At 37.0% G+C, this 27171-nt stretch overlaps 1 long non-coding RNA gene across 1 annotated transcript; it reads right to left on the bottom strand.

The window, feature by feature from the left end:
• Window positions 1–384: 384 nt before the first annotated feature.
• Window positions 385–21499, bottom strand: LOC116551342. The gene is made up of 3 exons (XR_004268863.1): window positions 21489–21499; window positions 5840–5851; window positions 385–706 (listed from the first exon to the last, which is right to left on the bottom strand). It is a non-coding gene; the product is annotated as an uncharacterized LOC116551342 (long non-coding RNA).
• Between the last annotated feature and the right edge of the window lie 5672 nt (window positions 21500–27171).

Below are 27171 nucleotides of genomic sequence, written 5' to 3'. Positions count from 1 at the left end.
ACAAGTTAAATATAGAATAGAGTTAATACAGCCCAATATAAACGAAAACTTTTTTTAGTAAATAACTTTATAGGAACCTTTATAAAAGGATCTATAACAACTGAAAGGGGGAAACACCTCAACTGCACATCAAATAATGTGTAAACAAGATATAATTAACCCTAGAAAAACAGGTTTGAACAGCATGGGTTTTGTATTAGTCTGTTCTCATCTTGCTGTAAAGATATACCAAAGACTGGGTCATTTATAAAAGCAAGAGTTTTACTTGATTCACAGTTCAGCATGCCTAGGGAGGCCTCAGGAAACTTACAATCATGGCAAAAGGGGAAGCAAACATGTCCTTCTTCACATAATGGCAGGAGAGAGAAAGGGAACCAAGCAAAGGGGGAAGCTCCTTATAAAGCCTTCAAATCTCATGAGAACTTATTATCTGGAGAATAGCATGGAGTAACTGCACACATGACTCAATTATCTTTTCCAGGGTTCCTTCTGTGACATGTGGGGATTATGGGAGCTACAATTCAAGATAAGGTTTGGGTGGAGACATAGCCAAACCATTTAGTTCTGCCTTAGCCCCTCCCAAATCTCATGTTCTCACAACTCAAAACACAATTATGTCTTTCCAACAATTCCTCAAAGTCTTAACTTATTCCAGCATCAACCCAAAAGTACAAGTCCAAGGTCTCATCAAAGACAAGCCAAGTCCCTTCTGTCTATGAACCTTAAAGTTCTAAAATGATGTCCTTTAACTCTGTGTCTCACATCCATGTCATGCTGATGCAAGAGCTGGGCTCCCATTGCCTTGGGCAGCTGTGCCCTTTGGCTTTGCAGGGTACAGCCTCCCTCCTGGCTGCTTTCACAGACTGACATTGAGTGTCTGCAGCTTCTCCAGCCACATGATGCAAACCATCAGTGGATCTACCATTCTGGGGTCTAGAGAATGGTGGCCATCTTCTCACAACTCTACTAGGTGGTTTCCAGTGGGGACTCTGTGTGGAAGCTCCAACCTCACATTTCCCTTCCACACTGCCCTAGCAGAGGTTCTGCATTTGGGCTCCACCCTTGAAACAAACTTCTGCCTGAGAATCTCGGTGTTTTCATACATGCTCTGGAATTTAGGAAGAGGCTCCCAAACATCAGTTCTTGACTTCTGTGTACCCACAGGCCCAACAGCATGTGTAAGCTGCCAAGGCTTAGAGCTTGCATCCTCTGAAGCAATGGCCTGAGCTGTATGTTAGCCTGTTTTGCCATGGCTGGAGCTGAAGCAGCTGGCATGGAAGGCAACAATGTTCTGAGTGTGCACAGAGCAGGAGGACCCTGGGTCTGGTCTACAAAACCACTATTCCCTCCTAAGTCTCTGGACCTATGATGGGAGGGGTTGCCACAAACAGCTCTGACATGCCCTGGAGACATTCTCCCCATGGTCGTGGTGATTAACATACTGCTCTTCATCGTTACTTAAGCAAATTTTGGCAGCGTGCCTCAATTTCTCCCAAGAAAATGGGTTTTTCTTTTGTATAGCATTGTCAGGCTGTAAATCTTACAAACTTTTTTGCTCTGCTTCCTCTTGAACACTTTACCACTTAGAAATTTCTTCTACCAGATACCCTAAATCATGTCTGAAGTTCAAAATTCCACAGATCTCTTGTGCAGGGGCAAAATGCTGCCAATTTCTTTGCTAAAGCATAACAAGAGTCAACTTTGATTCAGTTCCCAACAAGGTCCTCATCTCCATCTGAGACTACCTCAGCCTGGACTTCATTTTCCATATCACTATCACATTTTTTTGTTAAAGCCATTTAAGAAGTATCTAAGAAATTCCAAACTTTCTCACATGTTCCCGCCAAAGTGTTCCAACCTTTGCCTGGTTACCTAGTTCCAAAATTGCTTTCACATTTTCTAGTTTCTGTATAGCAGTGCTCCACTCCACCTGGTACCAATTTTCAGTATTAGTTTGTTTTCATGCTGCCATAAAGACATACCTGAGACTGGGTGATTTATAAAATAAATAAGTTTAATTGACTCACAGTTCAGCATCATGGGGGAAGCCTCAGGAAACTTACAATCATGGCAAAAGTAAAGCAGACACATTTTTCTTCACAAGGTGGCAGAAGGAAGAATGAGAACTGAGCCAAGGCGGAGGCTTCTCACAAAGCCATCAGATCTCATGAAAACTTACTCACTATCATGAGAATAGCATAGAAGAAAATACTCCCATGATTCAGTTACTTCCGACCGGCTCCCTCCCATGACACGTGGGGATTATGGGAACTACAATTCAAGATGAGAGGGGTGGGAACACAGCTAAATCATATCAGATTCCCTTAAATTCTCTTTTTTTCTTTTTCCAACCAGCATGATGCTAAAATATAGTATTCACTGAATGAGCAACTATGTATATGGAGGAACAACTTTAATGTATGGGTTTTTCAGTGGCTACTGCAGGACTTGAGTATGTATAAATTTTGCTATACATGGGAGTCCTGGAAGCATTCCCTGCATATACCAAGGGACTTGTATAATATATATCCAAAGAATTGAATATTATTTGGCAGTGAAAAAAATGAAGTATAGATGCATGGATAAAATTTGATAATATATGCTAAGTGCAAGAAGTCAGTCACAAAAGATGAGATATTGACTGATTTCATTTACATTAAATGTCCAGAATATGCAATTACATAGGCTAAAGAGGAGATTAGTTGGTGGTAGGAAATAGAAGGGAGTGAGGAGCTGGGGAGTGACAGTTACGGGTAGAAAATTGCTTTTTGGAAGTAAGATATTCAGAAAAATGTATTACAATGCTGGCTGCATAACTGTGGATATTCTAAAGAACATTTCATGACATATTCTACATAAATAAATGGAATCAACCTATGTTGATGTTGGTGTACCCTACTAAAATATCTTGCAAATAGATAGAGATATCAAGCAGATACTTTGTTGCTTTATGAGTATTACCTCAGCTTAATTAAAAATAGCATCCCCTTTTACTTTTAAAACTTTCCTGAATTAGGTGATACATGACGTGATAGCCAAGTGGATAAAAATATGTCCTTTCCTGCATCAGGAAGAAAAGTGCAGAGGGAGACTGAATGTGTGATCAAGAGGCCTCTTAGTCTGTTCAGTTTAAGATGCCTATTAGGCATTTTTTGGGAGATGTTAGATAAGTTATTATACATGCAGTTTGGAAATTCAGTGAAGCTAATTTGGAGCTTGGGCATTTTCCCCAATCATATTTGCTCAATGAAACATTACATGAAACAAAGGGACTAAAGTATTAAATTTTGAGTAGTAAAAAAGTATGTTTAAATAGTGATGATAAATATAAATACAAGATTTATTTAAATGATGAAATTCTTTTTTATACCTCAACATTTAGATTTTAAATGAGATAATGTCACTGAATAATTCAAGATCAAATTTATAAAAAGCATTGGTGAACCTGTCTAGAACGTCTATTGGTATACAACACTATTTTTCCCTATGCCTGTAATAACCCCAGTTTTACAGAGAATGGATGACTTGGAATTGCATTTCCCAGAAGTGTCTGACAGCATGATCCAAATTTAAATTCTGCCAAGAAAAAGCATGTGCTTGATATTTGGAAGGTAAAATAGAAATCAGGAGTCATTTTCTTCCTCCAGCTGTGGCTAGCAGAGGAGTGAGTTTTAGCAGGTGTGGGATTTGCAGCAGTCTCCAGACACTACTCTGCAAATTATTCCTTCAGTTCTTAGATACTTGTGTCTGTGAGAAGTTAAAGAAAATTCTAAACAATCTAATTTAACTGAATTTTAAAGAAATAATTCCCTATAACAACATATCCATTATTTTTAAAATATTATGTTGATATACTAGTTGGATATATAACAATATAATATGCATCTTTATTAGCCTGAAAAGAACCTTTTTAATTTTACGTCATTCCTTATAATCTTAACAAGTTAGTAATTTACTTAATATTATAAATAATTAATATTATATATTTATATAAACATAAATATTTATAAATATTTGTATTTATATATTTGTATTAAATATTAATATATATTAAATATAAACATATATAAATATAAAGAAATTAAACAGGGCAATTTTGCTTAAAGTAGATAGATTAAATAGATAGATAGTAGATTAAATATTTATATATATTTAATATATAGATATATTATCTATATTTATAATATAAAGATATAGATATTTTAAATATTATTTCAATATATAGATATATATTTTTTAAATATAGATAATATATCTATATATTAAAATATATATAGTATGTATTTTAATATAGATAATATATCTATATATTTTAAATCCCAACATATAAAGAATTACAACAGGGCAATTGCCATATAACTATCATTCTTTTAAAACTGTAATTCCAAATGGTTATGTTAAGAGTATCTAATATACAGTTATGTGTCATGCACTACAAAAATGATAAAGACAAGTAAAAGCCAAGCCCAGAGTTTGTTCAGGGAGATCAGGTCCTTAATGTGTGGTATTTCTAGGATACATTCTACAAACAATTTTGTAAATTTGAATTGAAAATTTAAATGTTATTAAGTAACCAAATAATTATTAGAACTTTCCAAAAATTGCTATTCATTTGTTTTCTAAAATTGTTTATTTAAGTATACAAAACTAGGACTTTAAATAGATATTTTAAAATGTTTCAAAATCAACTCTAATAACATTGCTTCATGGCTCATTCAATGGAGCATGCAAGAGAAAGATAAATGGTTCAAAATATGAAAGAAAATACCATTTTTAGGAATGTAAAAATCTCAAGGATGAAATCATTATTTAAATCAGTGCAGAATTTTAGAGTTAGAATGTTTTATAAATACTATTTTGTCCTTAAGTCATTTGTCTCCTAATATAAACAAACAACAAATTCATAAGACAAGTTGAGTTTATTGTTTACATTGATGAGGGAAAACATCACGTTTCAAAGCTCTGACAGTATCTCTGAGAAGGTAAACTCTAAATCTAGTGAGATTTGGAAGTTCAATTGAAGGAGGGTGGTTCAAGGAGAAGACTTGATTGGGTTTGGTAAAGCTAATAATACCAATGTAAAATTGTTGGAATGTAAGAAAAGGATTTTAAGAGGAGAGATTTTAGATTTATAGAATCTTAGTGCCCAAACTGTTGATACTGTTTGTTGAGGAGTCATGGGTCTTTCAGAAACTTTCTATGATGATTATTCGAAGGATTTTTCTTGGGAATGGTCATTTAGGAAGATTAAAGTAATTCTAATGAAGACCATGGAATAAGAGAATCATGTTAATGAGGGAAGGTGTGTTCTTGTTCCAGGTCCACAAGTGGGAATAGTTTTAAGGGCAAGAGCTTCCCAGCGCCATGCCCCCTCCCATCTCTCTTCATCTGGGAGATTTAAAGGTTTATGTTTAAATTTAATGGGCACAGGAAGAAACTAAGAGTCAATCACCCAGCAGGAGTTCTAAGGAACTCCTTTCATTGGCCAGTCTTATCAACTTAAATGTCTGAGAGAAGGTGGAGGTTCCTCCCAGGTTAAAAGTCCTCTTCTTCCAGACCCCTTCGGACTCCATGTTTGGATCCCTTTCCAGATACTCTCATGGAAGCTGTTTTTCTCTATCCTAGATTTTCCTTCTGGAGTCCCCTTCCATGAACACTCCCTTCATGGAAGCCTCTCTTCCCCTCCTAAACTCCATCTCTTTCTATTCCCTTCTACTCAGGGTGGAAGCTGCTTTCCTCTCCTGAATTTCATCTTTCTGGTGTCTCTCACTCAGTGTGAAAGTAGCTATTTCTTTCTCTCTCCTTCTCCTGTTTCTCTCTCTCTCTCTCTCTAAATAACTTTCTACCAACACTTTTGAGTCTGGCATTTACTGTGCACTGTTCCCTCTCATTCTTGAGAGGGCAGGAAACCAACAACCTGGAGAAATGTCCTCTCAGGGCAGCTAAGGGCACGCTGAACCCCTGAACCCCAAAATTACATTAATGTAGTTAGTAAAGCATGGTTTATGTTGTCAGTGTCTAGGCTGAGTCTTTGGGTTGGTAGTTTTGTTCCTTCAATGACAACCTTAACATTAATGTACACATAATCATACAAGTGTATCATTTAAATGATAGCATCTGAAAACTGGACTTTTAATAGTTTGCAATGACAAATAAATGAAATAAATGCCCTTACAGTATCTTTTTAAGCAACAGTGGGGCAGCGTGTGCACCTACTTAGCATTCACACAATCCCTTTGGAGACCAATATATTGCCAGCAAACCAACTAAAGCCAAAGGAAGTTCAAAGCTTTCTCCAAGGTCAAAAATGTGAAGTAAAATATTAGACATACAACTGCTGAATTTTTAAAATACAGATTCTGACCAACTAGGCTAAGATGGAGAACATAAAGAAAAGAGAAAGATACAAAACTAATATTCTGTAGAGATATAAAAATTTAATTTACAAGCCTAGAAATAAGAAATGTTTGTTTAATTATTTGGGAAGATTTGCAATCACTATTTTAATTTTAATTTTGAGTACCTATCAGTTTTCTATATGTATGCTCTATACACTATCACAAATTTAATGGAAATAAGTAATGCACATTGGTTATCACATGGTTTCCATAGTTTAAGGGTATGGGCATGGAAAAACTGAGTCTACGACTGGGGCATTCATCATCGCAACAAGGTATCAGGGCTGGGGACTCATCTGAGGTTCTAGGTCATCGCCAAGCTCCAAGCGTACACAGTATTGGTAGAATGAATTTCCTCAAAGCCTTATATATGAGGGGAAAGTTTTACTTCTTCAACAACAGCAGAACAAAGAAAAATCTCTGATTTTCAGAACCTCTTTTAAAGGGCTAAACTGTTTAGGTCAAATCTAATAAGGATAATTTATTTTCTATTCACTTAAAGTCAGCTTATTAGGGGTGTTTATTAAATTTGCAAAATTATTTTACCTTAGCTATGCCACAACAAAACATGTCATAGCTTTGTCATATTCTATTGCTTAAAACCAAGTCACATGACCTGTTCATTTAAGAGAAACATTTGAGTCATGTTATAGTACTGCCTGTCACAAAAATCATTACTGCTTTAAAGTATTTATTAGAAAAGTATAATCTTTTCAAGGTAAGCTATTAGCCATGACTTATCTATACTTTTAAATAAACTTTTGATTTTTTTTCCCTATTATGTCAAGGGACTATATCTAAGACACAACTTCAGCTTTGTAATTCTGATTAGTTTAATGGGTTGAATTATCCAGATTTCTTTCTTTTTCACTGTAGTAGTGACTCAGATCCATTAGTATAAACTATTTCAAGAACACATTGGTCTATACTGAGTATAAATTACTGTAATGACTCACAGGGGTCCATCCTACCTTTAGAAATAAAAATAGTTCATTATAATGGGCATATGCATGAATTCAAAATTTCTGATGATTTTATACAATGCTACAGTGAATATTTTCACACATGTGTAACTATTTTTCTAGGTGATACCTGGGAGTGGAATACTTGAGTCTCAGAATATATACATATTCACACTCATCAAGTATGCAAACAGTACTCCAAGGTTGTTAATCCAGTTATAACCCAACTAGTGATGCATAAAATTTCTCATTACCCTATATGCCCCCACAACCCTTGGCTTTGCTGAATTTTTAGTCTTATCCACTTAAATGTTATGGGTGTTTCTTGGTTTATCATTGATTGCTGGATTCTATTTTCTCTATTTTTGATAATATTAAGCAGTGTTATATGTTTCTCATTTTATATTTATATTTGAGAAGTGCCAATTTAAGTCTTTTGCCCATTCATTTATTCAATTCTCTATTTTTCTCTGTATTGAGAGATATGAGCCTTATATGTATTCTCTATCAAAAATTTAACTGCTTACATGTATGGCATGCATTATCCTTAGCTGGTGGTTCAATTTTCTATTCTATTTATATTTTCATTTAAAAGAGGTTTTGTTTTCTGACAATGTAATATAGTCAAATTTAAAATATTTTTCTTCATAGTGATTTTGTGTTGAGAAACAGAAAAAAAAAACCTGCCCCCCTTTAAGTTATGTCAATTGTGTTTTATATTATTTATTTATAAGATTATCTCACTTTCAACATTTAGATCTTTAATCTACTGAAATTGCTTTACTGTAAAAGTACAGTTCATTTATTTCCGTTATGGATTCTTAATTGAATAAACATCAGTGAAAGTTCTATAATTTACACTACTCTTTTACAAAACCCCTTTTGTCTGTATATGTGACCGGATGGCTTAGTTCTTTTGGGCCACTATAACTAAATACCATAAACTGGGTGACTTATAAACAACAGAACTTTATTCCCTACAGTTCTGGAGGCCAGTAATGCCAAGATCAAGGCATCATAAGATTCAATGTTTGATGAGGAATTTTTGGTTCATAGATGGTATTTGGTAGCTGAGTCTTCACAATGTGAAGGGGTGAATTAGCTCTATGGTGTCTAAAAGCACACTATTCCCATTATAAGAGTCCTAATCCCATGACCTGGTCACTCCCAAATGGCTTTACAACTTAATTCCATTACCTTGGAATTAGATTTCAACACCGAAAATTTGAGGTGGACACAAACATACATACAACAGTAATGTGTGAGTATATTTTTATATATTTTTTAGTCTATGCTAATGTTAGTACCATACCTTCTTAACTTATATAAATTTATATTAATGATTTGTTTCTAACAGAACATTTTAACCACTTTGTTATTTTTATTCAAATTGTCATATACATAATAGAACCAATATAGTAATGTCTTTGAGAAAGAGTTGGAATAGTCAAAGCCAAATGTTATCTAATTTATTTCAAGACTTGATGCATATTTCTAAAATTGCACCCAATATGTAAACATTTCTTTTCAAGTGAGAAACTACAAACAAAGAACTTAGTTCAAACATTGAAGTTGTGGATACAATATTTTGCAGTGAATAATTCATATTACAGGTAATATTTGAAAATTAATGTTGGGAGAATTATATAATTGTACTAGTTTTAAAACATACATGCAAAACAATATGGGAAGAAGTTATATAAAAATTGAGTAAAAATAAAGCAACTATTTTTCTGGTTTACATTTTAATAATCTACTTTTTATTATTCATACATACACTTATTTTAAATGTCTTCAATTTAATTTAATTTTACTATTTTTACATATACTTATGAAATATTTTTATTAAAAAATACTGTTAAGGCAACACTATATATTTGTGATGTGAAAAACACTTGCTTTTGCATGTTCATTAGCCACCAGAAATTTTCTTTGGCATTAACTCATAAATTTCTCACAACAAATGTTTGAAGTCTGAATTCTCATCATCATTTGAAATAATAATGATTAAGTACACGGGAGTTAATTAAATTGCCAAGTTTTATATGAATATTTTAGTGCAGATCTGTGATTTCTGCTAAGGTCTTTTTAATCTGCGTTTTGTACTTTTTGCCTTAGCAACTATCTAACCAAAATAAAACGCTACATTTAACATATTTGTTTTTTAAAAATATTTATATCTACAAAAAGCGAAATTGTTTTTATTTTTATATTTTTAATATAATTTTTTTTGTCTTTTTTCACCTAGGATCTATGATGGAATTTTTTTTTCAATTTTTTTTTTTTAGGTTCAGAGGTACATGTGTAGGCTTATTAATACAGGCAAATTTGTGTTATGGTGGTTTGTTATACAAAGCATTCTGTCAACCAGGTACTAAGCATAGTACCCAACAGTAATTTTTGTGATCCTCTTCCTGTTCCCAATCTCCTCCATCAAGTAGGCCCCAGTATTGACTGTTTCCTTCTTTATGCCCACCAGTTCTCATTATTTAGCTCCCATTTATAAGTTAGAACATACATATTTTATTTTCTGTTCCTCCATTAGTTTACTAATAATAATGACCTCCAACTACATCCATGTTCTTGCAAAGGACCTAATCTCATTACTTTTTATAGATGCATAGTAATGCATAGTATTTCCTGAGGTATATGTACCACATTTTCCTTATCCAGTCTACTATTGATGGGCATTTAGGTTCATTCCATGTCTTTGCCATTGTGAATAGTGCTACAATAAACATATGTGTGCATGTGTCTTTAAGGTATAATGTTTGATATTCCTTTGGGTGTATACCTAGTAATGAGATTTCTAGGGCAAATGATAATTTTATTTTTAGTTCTTTGAGAAATAACCACACTGCTTTCCACAATCGTTGAATTAATTTACACTCTCACCAGCGGTGTGTAAGCAAGCTTTCCATTTTCTCCACAACCTTGCTAGCATCTGTTATTTTTTGACTTTTTAAAAAATAGCCATTCTGTGGAAAAACATTCCATGCTCATAGACAGGAAAAATCAATATTGTGAAAATGGTCATACTGCCCAAATTTACAAGAAAAAAACAACCCCATCAAAAAGTGGGTGAAGGATATTAACAGACATTTCTCAAAAGAAGACAATTATATGGCCAACAAACATATGAAAAAGTTCACCATCACTGGTCATTAGAGAAATGCAAATCAAAACCACAATGAGATATCATCTCATGCCAGTTAGAATGGCAATAATTAAAGAGTCCGGAAACAACAGATGCTGAAGAGAATGTGGAGAAATAGGAATGCTTTTACACTGTTGGCGGGAGTGTAAATTAGTTCAAACATTGTGGAAGACAGTGTGGCAACTCCTCAAGGACCTAGATCCAGAAATAACTGGATAAAGATAAAGAAAATCTGGCACATACACACCATGAAATACTATGCCATATATACAGCCATAAAAAAGGATGAGTTCATGTCCTTTGCAGGGACATTGATGAAGCTGGAAGCCATTATTCTCAGCGAAGTAACACAGGAACAGAAAACCAAACACCACTTGTTCTCACTCGTAAGTGGGGGTTGAATGATGAGAACACATAGCTACAGGGAGGGGACATCATACACTGGAGCCTGTTGTGGGGTGATTGGTTAGGGGAGGGGTAGCATTAGGAGAAATACCTAATGTAGATGATGGGTTGATGGGTGAGCAAACCACCATGGCATGTGTATATCTGTGTAACAAACCTGCACATTCTGCACATGTATCCCAGAACTTAAAGTATAATTTAGAAAAAAGTAACCTTCACTTTCATATCTAAATGTTGATTATTGTATTCTCAACTTATTTTAAATATATACAAACCTGCTCGTTCTGCACATGTATCCCAGAAGTATAATAAAAAAAGAAAGAAAAAAATAGCCATTCTGACTGGTGTGAGATGGTATCTCATTGTGATTTTGATTTGTATTTCTCTAATGATTAATGATATTGAGCATTTTTTAATATGCTTGTTGGCTACATGTATATCTCCTTGTGAAAATTGTCTGTTTTTATTTTTTGCATACTTTTTAATGGAGAGTTGTTATTTGCTTATAAATTTAAGTTCTTTACATATTTTGGATATGAGAACATTGTCAGATGCAGTTTGCAAATATTTTCTCCAATGCTGAAGGCTATCTATTAACTCTGTTGATAGTTTGTTTTGCTGTGCAGCAGGTTTTTAGTTTAATTAGATCTCATTTGTCAATTTTTACTTTTGTTGCAATTGCCTTTGGTGTCTTTTTCATGAAAACTTTGCCAGTTTCTAAGTCCAGAATATTTCCTAGGTAATCTTTCCAGGGTTTTTATAGTTTTTGGTTTTACATTTTAGTCTTTATCTTGAGATGATTTTTTGTATATAGTGTAAGGAAGGGGTTCAGTTTCCATCTTCTGCAGATGCTAGCCAGTTATCTCAACACCATTTATTGAATATGATGGAGTCCTTTCCCATTGCTTGTTTTTGTCAGATTTGCCAAAGATCAGAGGGTTATAGATGTGTGGCTTTTTTGTCTGGGGTTTTTATTCTTTCATATTGGTCTATGTGTCTGTTTTGTACTATTACTTTGTTTTGGTTACTGAAGCCCTGTATTATAGTTTGAAATTGAGTAATGTAATGCCTCCAGATTTGTTCTTTTTTTTTTAGGATTGCCTTGGCTATTCAGGCTCTTTTAGGTTCCACATGAATTTTAAAATAGTTTTTTTTATGTTCTGTGAAGAATGTCATAGGTAGCTTGATATAAATAACATTGAACCTGTAAATTGCTTTGGGCAGCATGACCATTCAAACAATATTGATTCTTCCTATCTATAAGCATGGAATGTGTTTCCATTTGTTTGTGTCATCTCTGTTGTCTTTGTTTTGCAATTTTATTTGTAGAGATCTTTTACCTTCCTGGTTAGCTGTATTCCTAGATATTTCATTCTTTTTGTGATACTTTCGAATGGCATTATGTTCCTGATTTGGCTCTCAGCTTGGATGTTGTTGGTGTATAGGCATGCTACTGATTTTTGTATATTAATTTTGTATCCCGAAACTTTGCTGAAGTTATATTTCAGATCAAGGAGATTCTGGGCAGAGACTATGGAGTTTTCTAGATATAGAATCATGTCTTCAGCAAACAGGGATATTTTAACTTCCTTTATTTCTATTTGAATGCCTTTTTAGATCTTTCTCTTGCCTGATTGCTCCAGCCAGGACTTCCAATACTATATTGAATAATGTTGTCTGGTTTTGTGCTAGTTTTCAAGGGAATACTTCCAGACTTTGCTCATTCAGCATAATTTTGGCTGTGGGTTTGTCATAGATGGCTCTTATTGTTTTGAAGTATGTTCCTTCTGTGCCTAGTTTATTGAGGATATTTTAACGTGAAAGATGTTGTATTTTATCAGAAGTGTTTTCTGCATCTATTGAGATAATCATGTGTTTCTTCTTTTTTAATTTTGTTTATGTGATGCAGCACATTTATTGATTTGCATTGCTTGAATCAACCTGTTATCCTAGGGATAAAGCCTAGTTAACTTATCGTGGTAGATTAGCTTTTTGATGTGCTATTGGATTCAGGTTGCTAGTATTTTTTAGAATTTTTGCATCATGTTCATCAAGAATTCTTGCCTGAAGTTTTGTCTTTTTTGTTGTTTCTCTTTGCCAGGTTTCAGTATCAGGATGATGCTGGCCTCACAGAATGAGTTAAGGAGAGCTCCTCCTTCTCAGATTTAAAAAAAAAATTTTTTTGGAATGGTTTCAGTAGGAATGGTACCAGTTCTTCTTTTTATATCTGGTAGAATTCAGCTGTAAATCAGTCTAGTCCTGGGTTTTTTTTTTTTTTTTTTGGTTGTTTTGCTATTTGTTACTGATTCAATGTTGAAGTTAATTATTGGTCTGTTTATGGATTCAGTTTCTTCCTGGATAAGTCTTGGGAGGGTGTATGTGTCCAGGAATTTATCCATTTTTTCTAGGTTTTCTAATTTGTGTGCAGAAAGGTGTTCATAGTAACCTCTGACTGTTATTTGTATTTCTATGGGATCAGTGGTAACATCCCTTTGCCATTTCTAATTGTGCTTATTTGAATTGTCTCTCTTTTCTTCTTTACTAGTCCAGCTAATAATCTATCTTCTTATTAATTTTTTAAAGTAACAAATGCTAGAATTTGTTGATCTTTTGAATGTTTCTTTTTTTTTTTCTGTGTGTTTGTCTCAATTTCCTTCAGTTCAGCTCTGATTTGCTTATTTCTTATCTCCTGCTAGCTTTTGGGTTGATTTGCTGTTGCTCTCTAGTTCTTCTAGTTATGATTTTAGATGGTTAATTTGAGATCTCTAACTTTTTGATATGGAAGTTTCGGTTTAATTTTCCTCTTAACAGTGGTTTCACAGTGCCAGAGATTCTGGTGCATTGTACCTGTGTCCTCATTAGCTTCAAACGACTTCTTGATTTCTGTTTTAATTTTGTTATTTGTCCAAAAGTCACTCAAGAGTAGGGTGTTTAATTTCCATGTGAATGTATGGTTTGAGTGACTTTCTTTGTATAGAATTATATCTTCATTGTGCTGTAGTCCAAGAGTGTGGTGGTATAATTTTTGTTCTTTTGAATTTACTTAAGATTATTTTATGTTAGATTTTATGGTTGATTTTAGAGTATGTGCCATTTGGTAATAAAAAGAATATATATTCTGTTGCTTTGGATTAAAGAGTTCTTTAGATGTCTATTAGGTCCATTTCATCAAATTTGAGTTCAAGTCCTGAATATCTTTGTAAATTTTCTGTCTTGGTGATCTAATACTGTCAGTGAGGTGTTGAATTCTCCCACTGTTATTATTCAGGAGGTTAAGTTTCTTCATAGGTCTCTGAGAACTTGCTTTATGAATGTGGGTGCTCCTGTGTTGAATGCATATATATTTAGGATAGTTAGATCTTGTTGAATTAAACCTCTTACCATCATGTAATGCCCTTCTTTGTCTTTAGCTTTGTTAGTTTAAAGTCTGTTTTGTCTGAAATTAGGATTGCAATCCCTTCATTCAATTGGTAGATTTTTCTCCATCCCCTTATTTCAAGCCTCTGGATGTCATTGCATGTGAGACGGGTCTCTTGAACCAGCTAACCACTGTGTCTTGCTCATTTTTCCAGCTGGTCACTCTGTGCCTTTTAATTTGTGTTTTTAGCCCATTTGCATTCAAGATTAGTATCAATATGTGTAAATTCGATCCTGTCATCATGTTATTCACTGTTATGCAGGCTTGTTTGTGTGGTTGCTTTATATTGCCATTAATCTGTGTACTTCAGTGTGTTTTTGTATTGGCTGGTAACCATCTTTCCTTTCCATATTTAGTGCCTCTTTCAGAAGCTCTTACAAGGCAGGTCTGGTGATAACGAAGACTCTAAGCATTTGCTTGTCTGAAAGTGATCTTATTTCTCCTTCACTAATGAAGCTTAAATTGGTTGAATATGAAATTCTTGGTTGGAGATATTTTTCCTTAAAAATATTGAATATAGTCCCCCAATTTGTTATGGCTTATAAAGTTCTGCTGAAGGTCTACTGTTAGTATTATGGGGAAGAAGTATGGGACCCCAGGGTGTCACACTCATTCACCATTTCCTTGGGTAAGGGAGCCTCTCCTGGCTCTATGGGGTTCCCTTTGTAGGTGACTTGCCCTTTCTCTCTATCTGCCTTTAACATTTTTTCTTTCATTTTGATCTTAGAAAATCTGATGATTATGTGTCTTTGGGATAATTGTCTTGCATAGTATTTTGCAAGGGTTGTCTGCATTTCCAGAATGTAAATGTTGGCCTCTCTAGTGAGGTTGGGGAGGTTTTCATGAATGATATCCTGAAATACATTTTCCATGTTGCTTGCTTTCTCTGTCTCTTTCAGGGACACTAATGATTCATAAATTTGGTCTCTTTACATAATCACATATTTCTTTACATAATCCCATATTTCTGTTCATTCCTTTTCATTATCTTCATGGGGAGGGCACCTAGCCTGCTGCCAAGCAGGAGGAGTGGTTGGGATCTGTGGGAGACAGACTGGCTTCATCTCCTTAGGGTTACTGCAGCTTGTAGTAAGTCTGGATAAAGAACTTAGGGTCTTTGTTCCTTCTAAGAACAGCAGAGGCAGTGATGGAAGGGATTTTGGTTGCCCTGGGAGCTCCACCTCTGACAGGCACAGAGATATTTTTATTGAGAGTGTTCAGTCAGAAGGTAAGGCAGCTGCACTGCTAGCCAGAGCTGGGGTTTCTACCTGTTTGGGAGCATGGATCAAGGGCTCACAGGAAGGAGAGACTCATCTCTCTTATGGTGGTTGAGGCATACTCTAAGCTGTGGTGTAGCCCTCAAGTTTTGTTTCTTCCCCAGACCCAGGGCAACAGGAGCAGAATCACTGTTGTGGCAGTGGCAGAGGGGCTGTTGGTTCCTCTGGGAGACTCTCCCCACTGAAACTCAGAGCCACTACCAGTGGGTAGGCTCTGTAGGGCCTCTGTTCTGCAGCTGAGCTGGGGGCCTGCCTGGTTGAATGTGGGGGGTGGGGTTTCCCAGGGTGAAAGGACTGGTCTCTCTGAAGTATGGTGGCTGCTCTGTGCTAGAAATGCCAGTGTAGTGACTAAGCCCTTTCTTCCTTCTTCAGCTGGAGGGTGGTTAGGGTATTACAACTGCAGCTGTAATAATGGAGGAGCTGTAGGTTGACTCCGTGATTTTTCTCTTCAGAGAAATATTGAGCCACCTCTGATTTAGGTGATCGGGTAGGGGCACTTAGGTTGTGCTAGAGTCCCAGGTCAAGAGGCTCTGCCCAGGAAGGAGAAGTGAATTCTGGCACCTATGTGAAGGATATTCCCATCACTTTTTTTGTGTGGCAGCTGCACTGTGGTAAAGATTTGCACCAGCCCCCTTTCCCCTTAGGACTCTCCAGAGCCTGGAGGCAGCAAAGAGGAAGGCTGTGAAGTGGAAAAGATTACAGCCCAACCCTCCCTCTGTGAGTGCCATCTCAGGGAAACACAGAGTGGGTGAAGGCTTGAGAACATCATAGTGAGTGGCTAGAATCACAGGTCAGTGGGTCTTGGTCTGTAAGATGCCATAGAAGTGAGGCCTGCAGGTCACTGCTGCTCAGCCTCCTGTACTCAGTCCCTTTCTTGGAGTAATGGAAGGAAGGCTAATCTCCCCCTTTGTCAGAGCTCCAGCTACTTATTGCCTGGATGCCCAGGGATCCAGGACTCCTGGGTTTCTGCATGTGTCTGAGCAGCAGCTCTACTAAGACACCATGTAGCTCTTCATGTCAGACTGAAGGCTCTGGTGAAATAGGTTCATAGGTGACAAAGATCCATGGAAGAAGTGTGGGACCCCAGGGTCTCCCACTCATTCACCATTTCCCTTGGTAGGGGAGCCTCTCCTGGCTCCATGTTACTCCCAGGTGGACAGTTACCCAGTTTTGTTCCTATCCTTTCTCTACTGTTTCCTTAGCTAACCCCAATGAGTGCACCTGAATATTTCAGCTGAAGGTGTAGTCAGTCATCACCTTTATTTCTTTCCATAGGAATGGCTCACACTAACCACTTCTTGTCAGCCAAGAAGTATGAGCCATTCCTATGGAAATAAATATAACATAACATTTTCCTCAACATAACATGTTACATGCTTATGTCACCCAAATTCTTATAGTTTTTTTTCTAAAATTTTCATTTTTTTCTGGTGCAATATTAAATAACATCATACAGAGATTTATGATCAATTCCTTAATAAAGGTATATATACTCAACATTTCCATGTAGCATGTTGATAATTATTCATTTATACCACTGATATTTGAAGTAACAATACAGTTTAGCCAAATTCAGTACTCATATACTTAAGTTTTCTACAAAGGTCATCCTGTCCTTAGGAAAGACAGCAACATGTGTCTAGACTATATCAGATTAGCCCATAAAGAACTTACAACATTTTTGTGTTTGTGCTGGGAAGCTACCAAATGTGCAAACTACCAGAGAACATAGTTCTGAATAAAAACTTAACTAACAAGCACTGAATTTAAAAGCAGGATTTTAAGAACCTCTCCCCAAAAGACTGAATTTGTAAATGTCTCCAATGAGCCAGACAACATCTTCCCTTTATAAACGCTGGTGCCAGTGATAACATGGGGTGTCCTATGTTAGTTGTAGAAAGTATGTTGCAGCTTTATGTACATTTGTGTGTGTGTGAATTTTAATATTAGAAGGGGGTGCAATTTTCCCTTAACATGGAGTTCTAAGTGGAGCCAACCCAAGGCTGAACCAAACTAATATTTCAAGTGATTTTACAAAGACTTTTATCCAGCATCATCCTCAGGGTTGCTCTCAGTATCTACTCCTGTGGCCAAAGGAAAAAGCATTTTTCAAAACTATCTTAAGAACTTTAACTTGGGATTCAATGATGAAGATCATTGTGAAAAGCTAAGGTGTGTGAAAAGTTGAGGTGTTATTTTCTTCAAGTTGTTTATAACTCTCCAAATGTGTTTGAAACATCTGCTCATTGGAGAGAAGAGACAAAGGTTGTTTCCCAGTTTGAATGTTTCATTCTCTAATTCAATGTATGAAAATATATGTTCATAATTGATTTTATCCATCTGAAAAAAAAAACTCTTTGAATTTTGTGTTAGAGGTATTACTTCCTGAGAGAAAGCTATGCTAGCGATCATGCAAAATGTTTCAGATACTCAATGCACTCATGCACACTACTATGTTCCCCATTATTACTTAAGCATCTGGCTCAGTTTATGCTGTCACATCCGTCCTCAGAATATCAAAGCCATTCTAAAACATTTGAACACCTTAAAGAGAACTTTCATTTCCTATATTCTTATCATTTGTAGGAGCTAATATTTATCAGACTTTTCACTTCATCATAACCAAGCAGTGATAGGAATTTTCTTAAATTATACTTTATGACAATAAACTACACACAAGATGATTTAAATGTAATTTGTTGTGCAGAAAGTATTTATTCAAAAAATGTTAATTGATCTCAGTGTACAGACATTAATTTAAAAACACAATGAAATGTAATCAAGGTTGACAAGAACCTGCTTGTATTATCTCTGAGTTATGGTAATATCTCAGCAGTATAATGATCTCTAACGAAAATAAAAAATCATAAGGACGTAGGACCATAATAAATTTTCAGTTGGAAATCAATTTGTTAGTAGGTAAAATAGAAAGGTATTTTTCTTTCAGAGGGAGGAAAATGCCTTCCACAAATTGAGAGCTTCACTGAGATTAAGATTATTTTAGATTCACCTATTTGTGACAGAAAAATTATCTTAATAGTCTTTGAAACATTTTGAATGTTCAACACTTACACAAAATGTTAAATCATTTATCTATTTTGTTACATCCAATGCCAGTATGCAATACATATGATTATCTTAGACTAGGTATTAACTTTTAATTAATTATATTGTATTGCATATCTAATTTGCCATAACAGGATAAGTAATTAAAAATTGTATATGTGTTGAATATTTTGAAAATATCAAGTCACCTTTTTGATTAAATTTTAAAGCTAATATCCAATGATTTGAAAAATATAATTAAAACTGGTTATTCAGGAGTGGAATGAGTTTAAATCTCTAAAAAATAATTTTATCCAAATCAGTTTTACCAGACTCCAAGACCATAAAACAACAAGTAGCTATGAAGAATGTATTTGGCTACCTTTATGTTTATTTTTCAAAATAAATTTGGAATCATTTTAAAATTAGATAGCTTTAATGACCAAATTTTTTTGTTACCTTTGTGTTTGCATTGCGTAAATGTAACTCACAGCATGTCAAATAGGATTTAGAAGTGTGAAAATTTACTCCTTTTACATTAAATTGAAAGAAAAATATAAATTTCTGAATCAACCCACTTAATGCAATGGTTTTGCTTACTTATCCAATAGCTTGGAGTGGGAAATTGGGATTATTTCAAAAGGTAATACATTCAAAGACCATATCAGCAAAAAAAAAAAAAAATTAATTTGAGCTTTGTGTAGACTTAATTATTTTTATCAGAAAAAAGAAAACAAAAACCAGACAGACATTTCCTCCTACTATTTAAAGGACCAAAAGAAAGACTTATTTGAGGCCAATGACTAGAGGAGATTGATACAGGGGGGCCAAGTATTCAGTCAAGAGGGTAAAATGCAAAAGATGCTCAAATTATTTGTTACCAATTGTGTAAGTCAGCATACAAACATCCAGTGGAAATTGATCATTTTAAAATAAAAATGAATGTTACATAAATTGGATTTTAGCAGTAGTTGAGCCATGGAATAACAAAATTTAAACTATTTAAATTTGCAAGCAGGATTATTCACAATAATCACGGTATGGAATTCACTGAAGTGTGCACTAGTAGAAGAATGGATTTTAAAATGTCATATGTATATATAGGAAATACTGTTATAAAACTATAAAATCACAATGCAGTACCACTTAACTATAAAAAGGCAGGAAATTATGTCATTTGCAACATGGATTCACTTGGAGGATATTGAGATAAGTGAAATAACCCAGGCACAAGAAAGCAAATACCATATGATCTCACTTATATATGGAACCTAAGAAAGCTGAACTCTTAGAATTAGACAAAAAAATGATGGTTATCAGGAACTGGGGTGGAAGGTAGGGTAGCAGGGGAGGGTTTAGGAGATGTTAGTTAAATAATACAATATTTTAAATATGAATAAGTTTATTTTGATAAGAGGAGTTAATTTTATCATTCCATTACATTTAATACATTGCATTCTTGAAAATGCTGAGAGATGTAAAATGTTTTCGTCACAAAACTGAAAACTATGTGAGGTAACACATACGTTAATTAGGTGGATTCACTCATTTCACAATGTAAATATATTTCAAAACATCATATTGTGCACTAAACACATATTTTTTTTTAAGAGGAAGAAAGAGAGAAAGAAAGAAAAAGAATAAAAAAAAAAAAGAAAACGAAAAAAAAGGAATAAAGGAAAGGAAGAAAGAGGAAGAGGAAGAAGGAGAGAGAACAGGGGTGTTGCTTTATTGCCCGGGCTAGAATGCAGTCTAAAAATGGGTATGCCTGTAATTGTGTTTAATGATAGATACATAAAAAAAAAATGAGGTTAACAAGCAGCCAACCAATATTTCATTTAAACCTGTAAATATGTGTGATGTAGTACTGATAAGAGTGTATATTTTGTGTATTTAAAGTGGAGAGTTCTATGAATGTTAATTAAGTCTACTTGTTCCGGATCTGAGTTCAAGTCCTAAATATCGATGTTAACTTTCTGTCTCATTGATCTGTAAGTCTCCCACTATTATTGTGTGGGAGTCCAAGTCTCTTTATAAGTCTTATATACCTGGGTATTTCTGTATTTGGTGCATATATATTTAGGATCTTTAGCTCTTCTTGTTTCATTGATCCTTTTATCTTTATGTAATATCCTTCTTTGCTTCTTTTGATCTTTGTTGCTTTGAAGTCTATTTTATCAGCAAATATTGCAACTCCTGCTTTCTATTTATTTATTTTTGCTCTCCATTTGGTTGGTAAATTTTTCTCCATCCCTTTGTTTTGAGTCTTTGTGTATCCTTGCATATGAGATGGATCTGGATGTAGCCTACCAATGGGTCTTGGCTTTTTTTGCCTGTCTGTGTCTTTGGATTGGAGGATTTAGTCGATTTAAATTTAGAATTAATAACAATATATGTGAGTTTCATACCGTCATTTAATGTTAGCTGGCTGTTTTGCCCATTAGTTGATGCAATTTCTTAATTATGTTGATGTTCTTTATTTTTTGGCATTTTTTAGAAAGGCTGATACTGGTTGTTCCTTTCTATTTGTAGTAGTTCTTTCAGAAGCTCTTGTAAAGAGTAAACACATATTTTTATCTGTTAAAATTTTTAAATCTTCAAGCAGAGTACATCTAGAAACTTTTTATTGGAAGAGATGAACTTATCGAGAAAGATATGAGTAGAGCAAAAGTGAATTCTTATTCTAGAAAATCAGGGTATCAGACCTTCAAACAACATGAATTCACATAGAAAACAGGTAAAAATAAACTGCTGAAACAAGATTCCAACATGCAGCCCAAGTCAATGGGTAAAAGTAAAAGGGACTATTTATTTACGTTGTCTAACAAGGACAATTATAGATGGTAATTTTAAAATATACTGTGAGACGAATCCACCCCATTTCTCACCTTCAATCAGTCTCCCATCTCCAACACACAAAGAGACATAGACAGTGCACAAACTGATTTGTTTCTAAATTCTGAAACAAAGCTAATACATCTCAGTGCTTGGTACCTAGTAAGCATTCAATAATATTTTTTATTTGAAGAGTCATTAAGAAAGTTGAATGTGAGTGAAGAAAGACAAAGGGATTGTATCCATATATAACTTGAATATTTAACTGTAGATTTCAACCATTACCTTTAGTTATCATACCTATATTTCTTGTAAAATAGCCAAATTTCTCAGGTGGAGAGAAGTAATAGGTTTGTTTATTACTGTGAACTGATCGATTAAATTTAATTTTTTGGGTAATTAAATACTAATTGATTTTGTACTGTCTCTTTTAATTATTTAGTTAATTACCAAGATATTGCCTTTATTAGGAATTGATACCAATTCCTGTTAATGATGGTAGTGGCAGCCCCTCTGAAGCAACTGCTACCATGACTCCAGCTGCAGTGGGATAAAGGCCCAGGTTGTGAGTCCTCAGGTTCAGATGCCAAGACAGGTAGCCCCCAGAACTCACCCCTAGGGTCTGCTGCCCTAGAAACCCACCCCTGGAAGCAGCTGTGGTGGGGCTGGGCCAAGCCACCCTGTGATGGGAAAGCAATGTGGTTGGCCATGGAGGAGTGGACAGAGAGAGGCCCAAGGCTGAACTGGGCCCAGGGAAGTGCTGCTTTTGCACATGGAGTGCAGAGGCCAGCCCTGAGACATGGAACTGGAGCTGTGCTTCAGAATCCTGTGTGGGAAGTGGGGGCAGCCCTGGCTTCAAGAACCCAGCCAGGACAAAGGCACTGCGCCCAACCCATCAACAGCACCAAGTTCCTGCACCTCAAGAAGAGGCTCTGTGCAGTGCTGCCCAAGGCTGCATCCCCAGGATCTGCCCCACATGGAGGTAACCACTGAGCCTTACACTTCCCATGGTGGGGCCCGGGGCACACAACCTGCTCCTAGAGGCATCCTTCCAGCAGGGCCATGAACCTGGAGAGCGGGACACCAAGGCAACTCCTGAGCACTGGGGCCACAGAAAGAACTCGCAGCAACGTCACCCCAGTCTCATATGACAGTCCAGGCCCAGAGAGGACATGAAGCCCTCCCGACCCAAGCTGTGGTGAGGCCCAGCTGGGGCTGCACACTCCAGGGAGCTGGTGGGAGCTTGGGACAAGCAGGAACCCGCTCCTTCTGAGTCGGTGTGGTGGGAGCTCCCTGGGTGCAGCTGTAGCCACCCAGGCATCTCTGCATTCTTCAAAGCCCACGAAGGCCTCCTGCCTCCCCCTGCAGACTTGAAAGTGCCTGCTCCTGCTCCCTGGCTTCTCTCCACTATCAGCACCCACTCTGATCTCAGAGCAAAGTTGGGGCAAGCCCAGGCTCCATCTGAACCAGGCTGGATGTGCACATGCTCAGGGCAGTGTTAGCACATCAGCCCCCTGCCACCTCAGGCCTCTGTGGACTTTGATCATCAACAAGCAGGAGTGGGAGGGCAAGGAGGTGCTGAGGACAGCCCAGTATGATCATGCAGGCACCCCTCGGTGTGAACAGTCTGGGCATCATGAACAGTCTGGGTGCCATGAACAGACAGGAGTTAGACAGGCTCCTGAGTGGAAGGGGCAGTCCTGGTGAAGCCCATCTTCAAGCCAGGTAGAACCTGAAGACTGGGGGCTGATGTGCCATCCTGCAGTCTGGAGGGGGATCTTGCATTGGTTTTCCCTGGACCTGCCAATGGCTGCCTATAATCCAATCACCACATACTTCCTCTCCTCTGAGGCTCATAGAAAGCCCCAGACTCAGCCAGACTCAAAGAGAGGATGGAGGAGATGACATGATGACCAGCTGCAGAAAGGAGCTACCCTCTCTGCTGAGAGCTGAAGAGTTGATGGGATGAACTACCCTCAGAGAGGAGCTACCCTCTCCTCTCTGATAATGATGAAATGACCAGCTGCAGAGAAAAGCTATCCTCTCTGCTAAGAGCTGAACTCTTGTTGAGACACCCTGGCTACAGAGAGGACCTACCTACTGCTGGTCTCCTCTAAGCTGTTCTAACACTCAATATAGCTCCTTTCATCTTGTTCGCCCTCCACTTGTCTGTGTACCTCATTCTTCCTGGACACACAAACAGAACCCAGGACCCACTCAGTGGTGGGGCTAAAAGAGCTGTAATACAAACAGGGCTGAAACACGTTCCTCACTTGCCAAATTGCAGGCAACAAGAAGAGAGAAAGAGAAGATCTGCAGCCATTTGTAGAGAGCAGACCTAGGAGCTCCCTGAGCCAGGGCTGTGACACCCTCTTTAGGGTTCTGCAGTTTCTAGCATTTCCAAGCTTCGGAGCAACACTGCATTCCCTGGTGTCAGCTATGGAAGTTGTTTATGGTACACCTGGTGTAGCCACAGCCTTGCAGGGAGCCAGTGCCTGTGGCAATGCCTGGGACTGCTTGTCCCCTCACAGCCACTGTGCCTAGCTGTGCTCAGTGGCCAGACCCCATGATCATTCATACATTCCTTGCTGCTTCATGCCTGGCTTGACCTTGGTAGGCATGGGATCCAGGCCAGTAGCAGGAGCTGAGCACAGTCTGCCAGGCTGAGTGGGCAGAATGAGCCCTGCAGTCCAGAGCAAAACTCAGTCAAAGGGGCCAGTGACCACAGAGGTTTCTGGTCGGTGTAGGGACACCCCAAGAATCTTGTACCATTAATGCAATGCCTTTATGCATAGAGTGATTCACATACTAAGTAATGAGGCTCCAAACTAGTGGGTGATTAATTATGCAGAATTCCAGAACATGTAGAAACAAACAGCATAATGCATGCAGTTAAATTCTACTTGTCGTTAACTTCTTAAAACATATCTCTAATATTTTTAAAGTTAACTAATTACCAATCACTATTACTTAAGTTCACATATTAAGGATATGAAATCAGAAATTTGATTTCCCAGGTACTATGACAATATTATTCCTACCATTGAATATTGAGAAGAATTATGAAGACAAATATATTAGTTCTCTTTTGCTCCATAACAAGTAAACATCTGTGTAGACAATTAAACAGCACCTATGTATTATCTCTCAGTTTCTATAGGTTAAAACTCTAGTCACAGTTTAACAGATTTCTCTAATCAGAGACTCACAGGGTAACATTAGGGTATAATAATCTGGACTGTGTTACTTTAAAAGCATTGAGAAAGAATCAATTTCAAGTATACTCAAGTTATCAAAAGTTCGTTTCTGGCAGTTGTAAGACAAATACCTTGATTACTTGTTGATCATCAGTTTGGTATTACTCTCAAGCCTTAGAGGCCACCCACATTTCTTGCCACGTGATATGGTTTGACTGTGCTCCCATCTGTTTCTCACTTTGAATTCCCATGTGTTGTGGGAGGAACCTGGTGGGAGGTAGGAGGTAATTGAATCATGGGGGGCAATCTGTCCTGTGCTGTTCTTATAATAGTGAATAAGTCTCAGGAGATCTGATGGTTTTATAAAGAGGGGTTCCCCTGCACAAGATTTTCTCTTATCTGCCACCATGTGAGACATGCTTTCATCTTCCACTATGATTGTGAGGCCTCCCCAGCCATGTGAAACTTAAGTCCATTAAACCGTTTTCTCTTGCAATTGTCCAGTCTTGGATATATCTTTATCAACCATGTGAAAACAGACTAATACAGTAAATTGGTACCAATAGAGTGGGGCACTGTTGAAAAGATACCTGAAAATGTGGAAGCAGCTTTAGAACTGGATAACAGGCAGAGCTTAGAACAGTTTGGAGGGCTCAAAAAAACAAGACAGAAAAATGTGGGAAAGTTTGGAACTTCCTAGAGCCTTGTTGAATGGCTTTGACTAAAATGCTGATAATAAGGACAGTGAAATCCAGGCTGAGGTGGTCTCAGATGGGGATGAGGAACTTGTTGGAAACTGGAGCAACAGTGACTCTTGTTATGTTTCAGCAACAAGACTTGTGGCATTTTGCCCCTGCTGTAGAGATTTGTGGAACTTTGAACTTGAGAGACATGATTTAGGGTATATGACAGAAGAAATTTCTAAGCAGCAAAGCATTCAACATGTGACTTGGGTGCTGTGAAAGACATTCCGTTTTAAAAGGGAAATAGAGCATAAACAGTTCATAAAATTTGCAGCCTGACAATGTAATAGAAAAGAAAAGCCGGCAGCAACATTTGCATAAATAACATGGAGCAGAGTGTCAATAGCCAAGACAATGGGGAAAATGTCTCCAGGGTGTGTCAAAGGACTTCACAGAAGCTTCTCCCATCACAGGCCTGCAGGATCAGGAGGAAAAAAGGGTTTCATGGGCAGGGCTCAGGGTTCCTCTGCTGTTTGCAGTCAATGGACTTTGTGCTCTTTGTCCCAGCTACTCTAGTCATGACTAAAAGCCATGGTACAGCTCAGGCTGTTGCTTCAGAGAGTGGAAGCCTCAAACTTTGCCAACTTCCATGTGATGTTGAGACTGCAGATGCACGGAAGTCAAGAATTGAGGTTTGGGAACCTCTGCTTGGATTTAAGAGGATGTATGGAAACACCTGGATGCCCAGGCAGAAACTTGCTTCAGGGGCAGGGCCCTCATGGAGAATCTCTGCTAGGCCAGTGCAGAAGAGAAATGTGGAGTCAGAGATCCCACACAGAGTCTCTATCACTGCACTGCCTAGTGGACCTGTGAGAAGAGAGTCACCAGGGCACAGAATGGTAAATCCACTGACAGCTTGCACCATGTGCCTGGAAAAACCACAGATACACAAAACCAGCCTTTGAAGGAAGCCAGGAGTGGGGCTATATTCTGCAGTCACAGGGGACTCAAGACTTTGAGCTTCAAACTCAGATACCAGACTACCCAAACAACATCTCCACTAGGATATCTAATGGGTATATAATAAAAAAATGTCTAAGGAGAACTCCAAGTAACAGTCCCTACAATGAGATACTTCCCTAGTGCTCTCTACTCTGTAAAATGGCACATTCTCCAGGTTTTCACAGTATGCACATATAATTTATCCTTGATTCCTTTTCCTACATTTCTGATCAACTGGAATACATTTATGGTTTACCTTCAAAATGTATTCCAAATCCATATGTACCTTAGCAGGTCCTTATTGAGCACCTACTAATTTCTATAATTTTTTTTAAGGTGCGGTCTTGCTCTCTCACTAGACTGGATTGCAGTGGTGCGATCTTGACTCACTGCAACATCCATCTCCAAGGTTCAAGAGATTCTCCTGCCTCAGCCTCCCAAGTAGCTAGGACTATAGGCACGCACCACCATGCCTGGCTGATTTTTTGTACTTTAGTAGAGATAGGGTTTCACCATGGCCAGGATGGTCTCGATCTCCTGACCTCATGATCTGCCTGCCTCAGCCTCCCCAAGTGCTAGGATTACAGGTGTGTGCCATTGCACCCAACCTTCTATAATTTTAAAAAGACTTTATTTCTTTAAATAATTTTCAATTTATAGAAAATAAAAAATAGTGCAGAGAGTTGACACACATGCCACACCTGGTTCTCTCTAATATGGACATTTTACAATAGTATGCCATAGCTTTTACAATGATTAAAAATTATTAATACTCTATGTTCTTATAATCCA

Source organism: Sapajus apella, unplaced genomic scaffold, assembly GCF_009761245.1.
Source record: "Sapajus apella isolate SASKATOON/1434 unplaced genomic scaffold, GSC_monkey_1.0 scaffold9, whole genome shotgun sequence".
Classification (NCBI taxonomy): Eukaryota; Metazoa; Chordata; class Mammalia; order Primates; family Cebidae; genus Sapajus; species Sapajus apella.
Note: the sequence above shows the minus strand (reverse complement) of the source record. Positions and strands in the feature narration are given on the sequence as shown.